We start from the raw sequence: 15,197 nt of genomic DNA on the forward strand, positions 1-15,197 counted from the left end.
TGCACCTACCGCAACGCATTGTTGTCGTAAAAAAAGGCAATAAAAGGAAGTCTTCTTACCAACTGTTATTTTTTACCGTGTAGCCGACGAGCGCCCTCCATTTCTCTCTGGAAAAGTACTGTTAAGTTGCTAGAAGGCACAACAGTTAACAGCTGTTGAATGCGCTGGGATCACACGCTGTTATATACAGCCTATGAATCCCAGGAGGCTGTGCGGCTCTATCAGCCTCGAAGCACGTAGCAACCCCTAGTGACACCCTGATGTCACATGCATGCGACAATCCAGCTGGAAGGAAGAGGGAAGGGATAGCTGGCCCATAAAAGTTTTATTTGATTTTGGATTTTTTTTTTTTTGTTATTTTGCATTGATATTTGAAATGTACAATGCGCAAGGAGAGCATGGGGTTAATCCGCAATGTTCTCACCATGTGCATTACAAATCCAAGATTCACTCGCTATGCGCATTCCCAAAAAATTAAAAAATATATTTCTAACGCTTACGTACATGAACTTTTACATATATTTAAAAGTTTTGATATATTTTGGATTTTTGGAGGGGTAGAGATATATTTTTAATGGGGTTCTTAACATGCACGCATCAGTTGCTAGGCAGAAATAGTCGGCGAGAATGTAAACGGACTGGTCCTCAGCAATTGTAACTTTTTGGACAGAAAAGGCCAGTCGGTTTGGACGAAATGGTTTCATTAATCAACACGTTAAGAAATTTACATGCCTTTTTACTCATTTTGCACGTGCAGATCGGATCGGGTGCGGATGGGGTCTGGAGGAAGGTTAGTGAATCGAGCCGGAGTCGGAAAGTGAGCGCAAAACGAGCGGTACACGATCCGTTTGCTTAGTGAATCTAGCCCTTAATCCTCTACCTCCCCTGGTACATCAAATACAATAAATCCAATCCAATTAAATAGATTGTAAGCCCACTGGGCTTTTTTATATTTCTTTTTCAAGCTTTCCAATTCCCTCAATCTTTTTTATCTTTCTTTTTCCTTCTCTCATTCCCTCTTTGTTTTTTATCTTTCTTTTTCATACTTTCTCGTTCCCTATTTCTTATGTTATGTTTCTTTTTCACACTTTCTCGTTCACTCGTTATTTTTTATCTTTTATTTCACACTTTCTCGTTCCATCCTTTTTTTATCTTTCATTTTCCTTCTCTCGTTCCCTCGTTCTTTTTTCTTTCATTTTCCTTCTCTCGTTCCCTCGTTCTTTTTTCTTTCATTTTCCTTCTCTCGTTCCCTCGTTCTTTTTTATCTTTCATTTTCCTTCTCTCGTTCCCTCGTTCTTTTTTATCTTTCATTTTCCTTCTTTCTCGTTCCCTCGTTCTTTTTTATCTTTCATTTTCCTTCTTTCTCGTTCCCTCGTTCTTTTTTATCTTTCATTTTCCTTCTTTCTCGTTCCCTCGTTCTTTTTTATCTTTCATTTTCCTTCTTTCTCGTTCCCTCGTTCTTTTTTATCTTTCATTTTCCTTCTTTCTCGTTCCCTCGTTCTTTTTTATCTTTCATTTTCCTTCTCTCGTTCCCTCGTTCTTTTTTATCTTTCATTTTCCTTCTTTCTCGTTCCCTCGTTCTTTTTTATCTTTCATTTTCCTTCTTTCTCGTTCCCTCGTTCTTTTTTATCTTTCATTTTCCTTCTTTCTCGTTCCCTCGTTCTTTTTTATCTTTCATTTTCCTTCTTTCTCGTTCCCTCGTTCTTTTTTATCTTTCATTTTCCTTCTTTCTCGTTCCCTCGTTCTTTTTTATCTTTCATTTTCCTTCTTTCTCGTTCCCTCTTTCTTTTTTATCTTTCTTTTGTCAGTCTTTCTCGTTCCCTCTTTCTTTTTTATCTTTCTTTTGTCAGTCTTTCTCGTTCCCTCTTTCTTTTTATCTTTCTTTTTCACACTTTCTCATTCACTCGTTCTTTTTTATTTTTCACATTTTCTTGTTCCCTCGTTCTTTTTTATCTTTCTTTTGTCAGACTTTCTCATTCCCTCAATCTTTTTTATCTTTATTTTTCCTTCTCTCATTCCTTCTTTCTTTTTTATCTTTCTTTTTCACACTTTCTCGTTCACTCATTCGTTTTTATCTTTCTTTTTCACGCTTTCTCATTCCCTCGTTCTTTTTTATATTTCTTTGTCACGCTTTCTCATTCCCTCAATCTTTTTTATCTTTCTTGAAAATTCTTGAAATTCCTGTATGTAAACCACTTTGAGTGTGGTTGCATAAACTACAAAAGTCCCAATTCCATCCTCCCCTCCCCCTTGCCCTTGTCTCTCGACTTCACCAAAATGCTGCAAATTTGATTTGATTTTAATATTTAATATACTGCTAAAAAAAATGAATTGCTATAGAAGTTTACAATTCTAAAAACAGCTCATCATAACAAGTTACAAAATTAAGAACATTTCATTGTGCAGCAACAATTATTATTACACTAATTATACTTTCACATCCATAGGACCCACCCCAAATATAATAATCATCTAATTGCAACCCTCATTATCAAATCCACTCATTAACTATTTAAAAGACCTCAATAAATAGATAATAACCCCCTAGCATTCTGACACTCCTTACTATCCATATTCCACAATACAGAAGTCTTTAGCAAAAAGCCACGTTTTCAATAGCTTTTGAAAACCTAAGTGCATAACTTCCCATCAATTGCAATTCAATATTCCACAAGTTAGGTCCAGCATAACAGAATGCTCTTTTCGGTGTTCCAGTCAATCTCACTTTATCCAATGATGATAACCGAAGTATGTTGAAGCATATTTACTCAATTCACCTGACAAATACTCTGGGACATTCTACTTCAAAGCTTTAAACACCAAACATAAAATGTTAAAAGTAATTCCTCCAGTAACAGACAACCAATGCAAATTAACTAAAATGCGAGCGTACTATGATCTGATTTATTTTTTTCCAATAATCAGTTTAATAGCAGTATTATGCAGTCTTACTAAACAATTTGTAATCCGTTGTACAAGGAATTGCAATAATCTAATCGACTAATTTTATTAAAGCATGCACAATTTTAAACAAATTAGATTAATTTAAAAAATGGCCCTAGTCTATAATAATAAAATGCTATGCGCGCATGCGCACTCTTGCCGCGTGTTCCCTGAGATCTGATCTGTCAGGATGTGGCCACAAGAGTACGCATGCGCGCTTACCAACATCTCTCTCTCTGGCAGCGGGCATGAACACTTGCAATTACCTGACAAAGTTCATTTTTTAGCTCAAGCCTCCGCCGCGGCTCCTCTCTCGAACCGCACCAGGTGGGGATTGAGAAAGGAGCTGTGTCGTCGGCTTTGAACTAAAAAATGAACTTTGAAAGCGGGCCGAGGACCTCAGCCAGCCGCCGATCGTCTCCACGAGCGAAGTGAGGAGCCGGCCCGGGCGGCGCCAGGTCCATGCCCGACCCCAGCTCTGCCTAGAGCTGGCTGCACGGCCGAGCTGCTGCCGTTGCTGCTCTGCACAACCCCGGCCTCCTCCTCCTCCCGCAGATGTGTGCGCACAGATGGGCGGGCGGCCCGCGGACAGGAGGCTGCCGAAGCCGGAAACGCATGAAGCTTCCCCGGGGGGAGTAGGGGGGAACGACGCGCGATGGCGAGGAGGGAGTGGGAGCAGGCCGCAGATGCTGTCGGTGCCTGCAGGCCGCGACGGCTTGAGGCAGATATCGGTGGAGGGCAGACAAAAAAGAACGGAGGTAAGGGTTGCTGCTGGACATAGGAAGAGGTGCTGATGGACGGGGGGGGGAGGCAAAAAAAGTAAGGGAGGCCTACTGCTGGACAGGGGGAGCAGAAAAGAGGTACTGCTGGACAGGGGAAGAGGTGCTGATGGACGAGGGGGGGGGGCAAAAAAAGGAAGGAAGGCCTACTGCTAGACAGGGGAAGCAGAAAAGAGGTGCTGCTGGACAGGGGGGGCAGAAAAAGGAAGGGAGGCCTACTGGACAGGGGGAGCAGGAAAGAGGTGCTGCTGAACAGGGGGGAGTTAAAACAAAGGGAGAAGGGCTGCTGCTGGATAAGGGGAGCAGTGAAGAGGTGGTGGTGGACACAGGGGAGGTAAAAGGAAGGGAGAATGGACAGAGGGAGCAAGGCAAGGGGTGGTGGTGGACAGCCGAGGAAAAAGAAAGACAGAAAGAAAGAAAGAAATACAGAAATACAGAAACAGGCTAAGGAGAGAGAGAGAAATAAATAAATACAGACACACACACATATTCTAGCACCCGTTAATGTAATGGGCTATAAGACTAGTTGTTTAATAAACTGCAAATGAAAAAAGCAGCCCTTGACCACCATGCCTATTTGAGATTTCAAATCCAAAGAACTATCGCAGTGGATCCCCGCAGTCTTATCAATTTTACATAATATTAACAAGTATTTATATCTTTTACAGAAAGAATGCTTAAAAAAGGAAAATAATTTTACACAATTAACCCAATTAAACAAAAGAAAAAAGAAAGGAGATATACTGTATATAATATATTCCCCAGGTCAGATTTAAGCAATCACTATACCACAATATCCATATCTATGATCCAAGACTTTCAAGGAGTGATATTTAACAATTACAGGAAATCAATTTAAAAAAAAAAGTGACTGAAAACTATGCCTGGGAGTAACATAACCATTAGATCTCAGTTGTTCCATCTTTCTCAAGATGTTTCAAAGCTATGAAATTAGTTAGGTGGGTAGGATCAAAGAAAACATATTTGTTAGAACTATAATGCACAATACACTTCCCCCTCCCCATTCGCGGTTCCTGCACTTGTGGTTTCATATAATCGCGATTTTTTTCTGGGGAGGGGGAAAATTTTAAAAAACAGTCTTTTATCCTCCCTGCCGCCTTCTCGGCCTTACCTGGTGGTCTAGAGGGTTTTCGGGGCAGGAGTGATCTTCCTACCCCGTGCAGATCGCCATGAGGAAATGGCTGCTGGGAGTTCCCGTAGTCTCTCGAGACTACATCGGGAACTCCCTACAGCCATTTCCTGATGGCGATCTGCACGGGGCAGGAGCGTAGGAAGATCGCTCCTGCCCCGAAAACCCTCTAGACCACCAGGTAAGGCCGGGAAGGCGGCAGGGAGGTAGGGGTGGGTCAGAGCCAGATAATCGTGGTTTTTCGGCATTCGTGGTCCGGCTCTGCCCGTATCCCCCGCGAATGACGAGGGAGATGTGTACACTTACAAGGAAACCTGAGAAAAAGCATTAAAAAAAATAAATTAGAGAAATTATAAGAGTGGTTTGGAGAGCATGATTTAGTTATGAATGTTGAAATAATAAATAGCAATGTGGGTATCATGTCGAAACAGACCATTATGGTTTATACCTAAAATTAATGACATGGAAACATATTGGGTAGGAGTGGAAATGTCCAATCAGAATGGTGCACAAAAAGCGTCTTTCAACTCATCTGATAAATCCAAATGTCTTTATTCATCCAAAATAACTCATTCATCCAAAGTAACTTAATGATGAGTTGAAAGACACTTTTTGTGCACTATTCTGATTGGACATTTCCACTTTTGCTCTTGTTTGTTTGATTTTTGTGGATTTGTTTCCCCAGTTTTAGTGTGTGTGTGTGAACATATTGGGTAGGATCAATGTCATTAATTTTAGGTATAAACCGTAATGGTCTGTTCCGACTTGATACCCACATTTTTTTCACATTCATCACAAATTCTATAAACAGCGCCTACAGTTAGGCATCTATTTTGGAGGCGCGCAAGTAGATAGGCGCCCATCTAAATTGAATAACAAGCTCAATTAAGCTTTTCAATCAGCACTGATTGAAACCTAGGCGCCTATCAAGAAAGCGTGATTCTGTAACAAGGCGCCTCTAAAAATTTAGGCGGCCTTCAAAAATATAGGCGGCCACCAGGATGATCTCGGGGCTCAAGGGTCTCTCGTACGAAGAGAGACTGAACAAATTGCAGCTCTACACTCTCGTGGAACGTAGGGAGAGGGGAGACATGATCAAAACATTTAAGTACCTCACGGGACGTGTCGAAGTGGAAGATGATATTTTCTTTCTCAAGGGACCCTCGGCCACAAGAGGGCACCCGCTCAAACTCAGGGGCGGAAAATTTCATGGCAACACCAGAAAGTATTTCTTCACAGAGAGAGTGGTTGATCATTGGAACAAGCTTCCAGTGCAGGTGATCGAGGCAGACAGCGTGCCAGACTTTAAGAATAAATGGGATACCCATGTGGGTTCCCTACGAGGGTCAAGATAAGGAAATTGGGTCATTAGGGCATAGACAGGGGGTGGGTAAGCAGAGTGGGCAGACTTGATGGGCTGTAGCCCTTTTCTGCCGTCATCTTCTATGTTTCTATGCATGTTAGGCGTGGTCGTGGCTACGTGTTAGGCGCCTTACTGCAGAATCACTGCTCTTAAGCGTGCTTATGCGCTCAGCTAAGCGCCTAACGTTTTAGTTGCGCCTAGAGCTGGCCTATTTCTTGGGCGCCTCCAAAATAGGTTCCGCTCAGCGTGATCCATTAAACAGCAACCAATTTCACTTGAATCACGCCGAACGGTGCCTACGTAGGCGCATAACTTTTTGGGCGCTTCTTATAGAATTTGCCCTTAAATCATGCTCTCCAAACCACTCTTATAATTTCTCTAATTTTTTATTTCCTCTTTCAACACTATTTCTTTTGCAAAAAAACAACTGCAAATAAATGGAACTCAATATTCCAACTTGTCAGAAGTGCAGCTAATGGAGCCAAATGCAAATTGAACAATAGGGGAGATAACGATGAACCTTGAGAGACCCCTCTCTCTAAACTTCTTCCACTGGACAATTGTCCATCCCATTTTAGTAAGAATCAAACCAGGCTAAAACAGTGGACCCCCCCCAATCCCACCTCCTTCAGTAAGCCAAGAAGCTTTCTTTATGACATTGTTATCAATGATGGTGAAAAGAACCTTCTTCTATTTGGCTCATAAATTCCAAACTGAACCGAAACTTGGCTCTTCGTGACCAGTTTACCTTTCGGACTGATCCAAACGCACATGCCTAAAAGCAGCCAGCCAGGCTCGCGGGGGCTGTGATCAGTTGGACCTTTCCCTTTGGGCCAGTGGATGCAAGAACAGGTGCGGCTACAGAGAGAGCACTCGGCATCTGGTCCTTTTCATTAGCGTCACTAAATGTGCTCCACAGTTCAGTCAGTGAATGGCTAAAATAATTCTGGCTCAGTAACCTGGCATAAATTGGCTCAAATTCAACTATGCGTCCTCCATTTCCCTTCCCGGGATTCAGCTGTGGCAGTTTTATCTCTTTCACTGATTGCTGCATAATGCGTGTGATTAGGATGGACAATTAGCATGAAAGCCAATCACATATTTACTGCTGAAAATGATCTGGGTCTAGACCCCAAATTGAGTATGAGTCAGTTAGCTTATTACTTCAATTTATGCAAATAGAAAAAAAATGTAACCTTAAAAAAAAACACACCAAAACCCCACACCTAATATTCATTTGGAATGTATGAATTGAATAAAAGGGAAGTTGCTTAAAATTGGAAAGGCTCTTGATGAAATATTGTTCACTTTATCTTGTTGACTTAGAAACATAGAAACATAGAAATAGACGGCAGATAAGGGCCACGGCCCATCTAGTCTGCCCACCCTAATGACCCTCCCCTATCTTTCTCTGTGAATAGATCCCACGTGTCTATCCCATTTGGCCTTAAAATCGGGCACGCTGCTGGTGATTGAGGCCAGCAGCGTGCCCGATTTTAAGGCCAAATGGGATAGACACGTGGGATCTATTCACAGAGAAAGATAGGGGAGGGTCATTAGGGTGGGCAGACTAGATGGGCCGTGGTCCTTATCTGCCGTCTATTTCTATGTTTCTATGTTTCTAAGTCAACAAGATAAGGTGAGGCTGGGTGGCTCTCATGTCCTAAAGTCCCACTAAAACTCTTCGGGGTCCTTTTACTAAGGCGTGCTAACCAATTTAGCTTGCGCTAAAGATTAACACGTGCTAAATGCTAAGGCACCCATTATATTTTGTTGGTGCCTTAGGATTTACTGCACGCTAAATCGATTAGCGCGCCTTAGTAAAAGGACCCCTTCGTTCTTTCCAGAAAAATGTACTATCTAGCATATCCTTCTGCCATGTTCATCTGAAATTATTATTTTAGTATCTCGTTACCATCTCTTTGTAATTTCCTCCCTCCTTATCTAGGTTTAAAGAGCTCCTTCAACACATTTGAAGCTATGCTTAAACCTTGCTGCTTTTCTGCGGTGAACCAAACTGTCTTGCGTAACCGTTTGATTTGCTTTTCCCAACTGAATATTACATCGCATGACTTTTATTCCGCCTTAATCTTTCAGTTCTAGGCGGATTACAAAAGAAGTAAGATGGACATGTCCAAGAGAATTACAGGATCGGGTAGTAGAACATAAGAACCTAAGAATAGCCTTACTGGGTCAGACCAATGGTCCATCAAGCCCAGTAGCTCGTTCTCACGGTGGCCAATCCAGGTCCCTAGTACCTGGCCAAAACCCAAAGAGTAGCAACATTCCAGAATCTCAAAAGATTAGCAAGATTCTGGAACCCCAAATAGTAACAACATTCCTTGCAGAATCCCCAAAGAGTAGCAAAATTCCAGAATCCCCAGAGTAGCAACATTCTATGCTATCGATCCAGGGCACGCATTGGCTTCCCCCATGTCATTCTCAATAACAGCCACCCCCATGCACAGACCACCCCTGCTAACCCCCACCGGACTCCGCCTCCACTAACCTTAAAAGTTGGATGGACGGGTCTTCTTACTGTCTGGCCGGCCCACCTCCGTTGAAGTGAGGCAGGCCTGCCCCTTCCCTGTGCATTGTGGGATGCACTGGGGAGGGGCCTAAGGCCTGATTGGCCGAGGCACATGGGCCAACCGGAATCTTAGGAGGAGCCTTAGGCACCTGGGCCAATCAGGTCTTAGGCCCCTCCCCAGTGTATCCCACAATGCACCGGGAAGGGACAGGCCTACCTCATTTTAATGGAGGCGGGCCTGCCAACTAGATGGTTGGAAGACCCGGCCTTCTGGCCAACTTTTAAGGTTAGTAGAGGAGAGGTCCAGGGGAAATGTTTAGGGGGGGGGGGTCAGCACATGGGGGGTATCTTACAGCAAGAGGGGTTGGGCACCTTCCTGCTGGCGATTGTCGGCGGGTTGGGGTTCTTCTAGGCAGGAGGGTTTGGGCATCTATCTTGCCTCGTTCTGGGGGGGGGGGGACGACTGGCGGCCGCTATACTTATCGCAGCAGGGAGATCCCTTGCCGTGATAAGTATAACGGCCACGCCTACAATAACATTGACGTCGGTTACAGAATCGGGTTTATTTTAGGCGGTCTTAGGCCTGATTCTATATAGGATGCCCATTGTCTTCTGAGACCTGGTGTCCTATACAGAATCGGGCTGAAATGTTTAATTGAAATTACTAAATTAAAAAAAAAAGAAAATACATGTCCCCCCACTTGATATTGCATGATTCCAGTAATATGTCCATTAAAGCATAGCAATATAACATAACTTTGTCTATTTAGATAAAATAAATGCTTGGAATGCTATGGAAAATTCAAATTGCTTAAAGTAGAACAGGTTGCTTACATTTTTGACACTTGAACAAGAGAACTATTCAATTCCTTATCAAGGGTCTCTCGTCAAATCTGTTTCATGTAGTGAGTCGCTGTTTATAATCAAAAAAATAATTAAACAAAGAGCTCCTAGGTGTCCTTGAACTCTGCTGTGTGTGTTTTTTTTTTAAAACACACATAAAACAAAGGAAGAGAACGTTTAGGTGGAGGAGCAGGAGAAAGAGTTACACAGTTGACCAGGAAAGACGGGAGTATCCTTCAGGGATGAAGAGAAGATTCTTGCTGACAGAATATTATTATAACTGTGATATAATATAGTTTCTTGATCCCTGTCAACTTGTTGGCACTGCAACTGGTTCCCCCATAGAGTTCCAGAGATTGTCGGAAAAAGAAGGCAGTGTCAGGAGAAAGTGCGCCCAGAGGGTTGGGAAGCGTTTTCAGAGGGCGTCTGGCTGACACACGCTCTGCTATCTCAGCACATTAATCAAATAGTAAGGGTGAAGAGAGGAAAAGGGCAGCCTGATCTCTACCCTCTGATATTTAATGACACTGAAGCAGCCTCATTAAATCCAACCTACTAACCCAACTCATTTGAACGTGTCTGGAATGAGTGATTCTAAAAGTGAAATGTATGCTTCAAACAGAAACGTGAGAATTGCATGTCTTCAGTTGTCTTTTAAAGGAACATTCTGGAGTTTGTAAACGTGACTAACGGACAAGGTCTGTACCACAGTTTCCCAAACTTCTCCTGATGACCCCCAAGCCAGTTGGCTCTTCAAATATCCATACCAAAAGGGGAAAGTCATCAACCTGAGATACGGTTAAGTTGGGATATCTTACCACAAAATTGGAAAAAAACTATGATAGATTAAACTATACATTTTGGTGGACAAATGTATGTAACACGTATAAATTTGAAAAAATGAATGCTGAATGTTTAGGGCACAGTGTTCTCTTTAACAAAATATGGGATCCATTGGCTTTATTTGTTGATTCACATTAAGAATTTTATTTTCTGATTTTATCACTACACATCTGGGAGGGAGGGAGGGAGGGAGGTAATTGAAATAAATTTATATATATATATCAAATTTTTGTAATAATTATTTTATAATAAATGATATACACTACTGTAATTCATATATAATAACTTACTTGATATTATAAGAGACAGCCTTTGTGATTATGAAAAGAGGACAGACATCCAGGTATACTCAAGCGCTTGAGGTATACTATCTGTCAGCTCCATATGCTGTAAGATTTGTTCTTGTAACCTGTTATTGATTGTTAATAAAATAAAATAAATAATTATAACAGCATATTGAGTTTCCATGAAGCCAGTGGTATTGAAAGGCCCTAAACAGGCGGCTTTTCAATGTCTAACAAGGTGTTATACCTAGCAGGGCCTCCGCGTGTGCGGATCGCCGGACTTGATGGACCGAAGGTCTGATCCGGAGATGGCGCTTCTTATGTTCTTATGCGTTAAAGCCTCTATGTTCAGAGCATGAGAAATGTGTGGTGGAAGCGTGTCCTAGGCGGGCTTTGGGCAGTCTCAAGGGCAGGTTAGACACGGACGTCTTGCTGCGATAATGAAACATTTTGCAAGACATCCTGGACAGAACTTAAGACGTTTGGAACTAGACCTGTTTTACAAGGGTCTAAGTGCCACAATTATACCCAAACTGACCAGATAACCCCTGCATGCATCAAGGTTAAACACCCCCACACTCCCCCAGTGCTCACTGACTCCCCTCATACCCACAAAGATCAGAATACAAACGGACAGACCTGTCTCCAGAACATTAGCACATGGTATAGGAAAGCCTAGTAGAGCTGTGCACAGGTGTCTTAAGTAGCCTGGTGGGTAGAGGGAGTAGCAAGTCCCATAAACCACTCTAACGAATACATTTATAGTGGAAAATGTGAGACCACCAAACCCCCCCAAAACCCTACTCTACTGCCATATAGGTGCCACCTGCAGCCATAAGGGCTATTGGGATTGTAGACAGTCGGATATAGTGGGTTTTGGAGTGTTTGGGGGTGATCACCATAATCTATAAGGGAGTTCTGGTGAGATGTTTATCTGGCACCCTTTATGTGAAGTTCACAGCAGTGCCCTCTAAGGTGCCCCACTGCTCTGTTGACTGGCCCCTTCCCATGTCCAAAATGGTCTTGTTCTGGGCGCTTGGGACTTGGATAAAAATTTTGGTCAAAATTATGTTATAAAGATAGACGTCCTGGCGGTCTTGACATCCAAATGTCTGGAAGTCCAGATAGAGGATAAATATATACATATATATTGAGATATATATATATATATACATATATAGATATATATCTGTCTCTCTCCCTGGCCCCCTTTGTCTATCTTTCTGTGTCTCTCCCTGCCCCTGTGTCTTTCTTCTTTTCTTTCTGTCTCCCTTCCTCTCACTGTCTGTCTTTCTATCTATCTGTCTCTCCTCCTGCCTCCTATGCAGCAGCATTTCTCTCCCCCCACTTCCCTGTGCAGCAGCCACAGCAGTATTCCCTCCCCCCACACCACTTCCCTGTGCAGCAGCAGTGTTTCCCCTACCTCCCCTTTCTTTTCCCGCGGTCTGGCCGGCTCCCTTACTGCCCTTCCCTTCCCGTGGTCCCAACAAACATGTTGATTCCAGCAGTGTGTGCAGCACTGTACACACGCTGCTTCGGGGCCTTCTACTGCCCTGATTTACTCTGGCACGTCCCTGATGACATCCCACCTCCCCCGTTGCTGAGTCGCTGTTAATATTCAGATGCCATCTCTCTGTCTCGCAGCGGGCTTGCCAGCTCTGGCCAGACAAAGTTCATTTTTTAGTTCAAAGCCGACGCTGCGTCTCCTCTCTCGATCCCCGCCAGAGTCGGAAGTCTTCTTTTTTTTTTTTTTTTTTTTTTAGATACATGGAGGTTTGCCTTTCAAAAATAGGCATTTTCTTACTACCGACTTTGGACGTCTAGGACCATATGTCCGGACTTAGATGTATGTTATGAAAATGCCCCTCCATATAACATATGTGCATATTCACAGAATAAAGTTTAGGCAAAATGTCAACATTTATGTGCATATGTGCAGAGATGCATGTATCTGCCATTTTTCTAATCATTTACATGCAAAATCAGCATCCACTTTATAGAATCACTGCATGGTAAAAATGCCTTTGTGAATGAGGCCCTCTGGGTGTTGTTGGGGTTCCCCCCCCCCCCCCACCCTGCTGCTCCTATAGCTTGTGCCAGGCATGCCATTCTTTCAGCACGGTTAAAAAGATACAGGAAGTTCTTTGGCCTGATATTTTTATATCTTGGCACCCACACTTCGTGAAGCATGTGTTGCTCTTCAACTAATTCAAGAATTTCCCACTTATTGGGACCTATTAATAAAGATAGCCGGCTTGCTGCGACAGAACAATTTTAGAGTCAGCCTCTCATCAGGAGCCAAGTTGCCATATCTTAGCAAAAGAAATAAAACTGTAGGGAAACTTGGTGGAGCGATAAGGTAAGAAGTGGACTTTTACAACATGTGCTAATATTTAAAGCATTATTTCAGCCTAAGAAGATGATATAAATACTAAGTTAATTATCCCAGTGCTTAAAACACTATTTTCTCTACTTACATCTTCTCGGGGAAAGTGACAAGCTCATCTGAAAAACGCCAACTCAAGAAGGTCTTATTTGCATATTTATGCATGCAGATGAGATCTTCCCAATGACATGTATTAGTACTTTTTTTTCTGTTATTCATTTAAGGATGACAGTTGCACTGGGGAGGGATGAACACCAAGAAACACTGTGTTGGCCATGAATTTTCTGTGGGCCATTCCAGCTCTCCACCACTCTCTGGGTGAAGAAGAACTTTGTTACGTTTGTACAAAATCTATCCCCTTTTAACTTTAGAGAGTGCCCTCTCGTTCTCTCTACCTTGGAGAGGGTGAACAACCTGCCCTTATCTACTAAGTCTATTCCCTTCAGTATCTTGAACGTTTCGATCATGTCCCCTCTCAGTCTCCTCTTTTCAAGGGAGAAGAGGCCCAGTTTCTCCAATCTCTCGCTGTACGGCAACTCCTCCAGCCCCTTAACCATTTTAGTCGCTAGAAGCATATAAGAGGTGAGTAGCAGCAATACCCGAGAGAGAGTAAATTTTGGTAATCAGATTGGTGCATTCTAAATGTTAGAGTGTGGAGGAATAGCCTGGAGGTTAGTGCAGTGGCCTGAGAACCAGGAACAATTCCCACTGCTGCTCCTTGTGACTCTGGGTAAATCACTTATCTCTTATTGCCCCAGGTACAAAAGAACACCCTGCATATAATATGTAAAGTGCTTTGATTGTCACCACAGAATAGTAGCAGATCAAATCCCACCTACTTCTCTTATTACTGAAATACATTGTAGATTCATGTAAATTAAAAAGCTTCCTTTTTAAAGACGCTTTTGATACTTAGCTAGCCAGTTCTCTAGCTCATTTTAACTCTACTGTATAACCTCATTGTAGCATTTTGACTTCCCCTACCTTCATGTGTTCTCCTTGAATGTCTTGCTTACTTTCAAATAACATTTAGTTCTTTTTTCCTTCCCTCCCTTGTGTTTTATAGGTTTGTCAAGTTTGTCAATAGTCCTCTTGTTATGCGTTGTATTCCTTAAATTTTGTAATTTTAGTACTGTGTACATTGCTTAGAATTACGATTAAGCGATTAATCAAAATTTTATTAAATTTGAAAGTTTTGAACCCTGATGCAGCTTCTGGATTGAAGCAAAACTCCGGGCTATCTTCGGCTTTCAACAGTTTGCTTCTTGTTGCTGAAGTGGTTTGAAACAGCCTGCCCATTGTCATAGAAGTCTGAATTTACAGTATTGATTTGGCTTGGATATTGAAACTTAGATTCTAAGCCCGCCAGAGACAGGAAAATACCGATCATGCCTAGGGTTATCAGATTTTACTATTGTACAATCCGGACCCATGGCCCATCCCCCAGGCCTGCCCAGCTCTACCCAGCCCTGCCACATTCCGCCCCAGCCATGTCCCCCCAGCCCCACCCCCTGAACCTATTCTTAACAGAGCCTCGTCGGATGATGCCAAAAAAGTTCCAAAATGCTCCTTAAGTGCACAAAGCCAAATGTGGGCGTGCAATATGGCGGTTTTGAAGAGCTGGGAAGTAGGGAGGACACTACACGGACTGTGTTTTGGTGTATGGAAATACCTTCATCAGGGGGTCCTGTAAAGATATGCAAGACTGAGAAGGGCATGGAAGAAAGACATCTACCCCCTCCTTTACAAAGGCATGCTAGCGTTTTTATCACCAGCCGCCACGGTAACAGCCCCGAAGCTCAAAGAATTCCAATGAGCTTTCAAGCTGTTACCGCTATGACCAACCGGCGCTAAAAATGCTAGTGCGGATTTGTAAAGGAGGGGCTAGTGGCATGCAAAGAACCATGGTGAAGAAAATTAAATGTTGTTTAATCTGCCAGGAGCTGTTCCTGACCAGTTAAATAATTTGAAATATCAGGGGGGGGGTATATCTTTTTTTCAGCTGTCATTTTCTCTGTTTCTATGGCAGGGGTGCAGTACACGTTCAGTTCATGTGGGCCCCTAAAAAGTGAATAT

At 42.7% G+C, this 15,197-nt stretch overlaps 1 protein-coding gene across 4 annotated transcripts in view; it reads right to left on the reverse strand.

Moving 5' to 3' along the window:
• Nucleotides 1-15,197, reverse strand: part of LRRC4C (leucine rich repeat containing 4C) — a 584,836-nt gene that overhangs the window by 19,624 nt on the left and 550,015 nt on the right. The gene's annotated exons all lie outside the window — the stretch shown is intronic.

The sequence above is a fragment of the Geotrypetes seraphini genome, chromosome 19, assembly GCF_902459505.1.
Source record: "Geotrypetes seraphini chromosome 19, aGeoSer1.1, whole genome shotgun sequence".
NCBI classification, from domain to species: domain Eukaryota; kingdom Metazoa; phylum Chordata; class Amphibia; order Gymnophiona; family Dermophiidae; genus Geotrypetes; species Geotrypetes seraphini.